We start from the raw sequence: 274 nt of genomic DNA on the forward strand, positions 1-274 counted from the left end.
GGTATTACTCTGAGAACCCACATAGAACAGTAAATTCAGAGCTGTATGTGCCCAGGCATATTATATGTGCACTGGACAGAACATAGCCCAAAATCATTTAAAATTGAAATTATCCATACTGTCAATATCAAGGTCATAACAATTCAAGCTGAAATGATTTTGTTTTAAGTAGGACCTGTACTGAATTCTCCTGAAGTTGTGCACTTTGTCCTTTAGGAGTTGTGTATGCCATTTATTCGGATTATTTATTTATTTCCAAGCTTAATGTATCCAC

This window comes from Penaeus monodon, chromosome 29, assembly GCF_015228065.2.
Source record: "Penaeus monodon isolate SGIC_2016 chromosome 29, NSTDA_Pmon_1, whole genome shotgun sequence".
In the NCBI taxonomy this organism is placed as follows: domain Eukaryota; kingdom Metazoa; phylum Arthropoda; class Malacostraca; order Decapoda; family Penaeidae; genus Penaeus; species Penaeus monodon.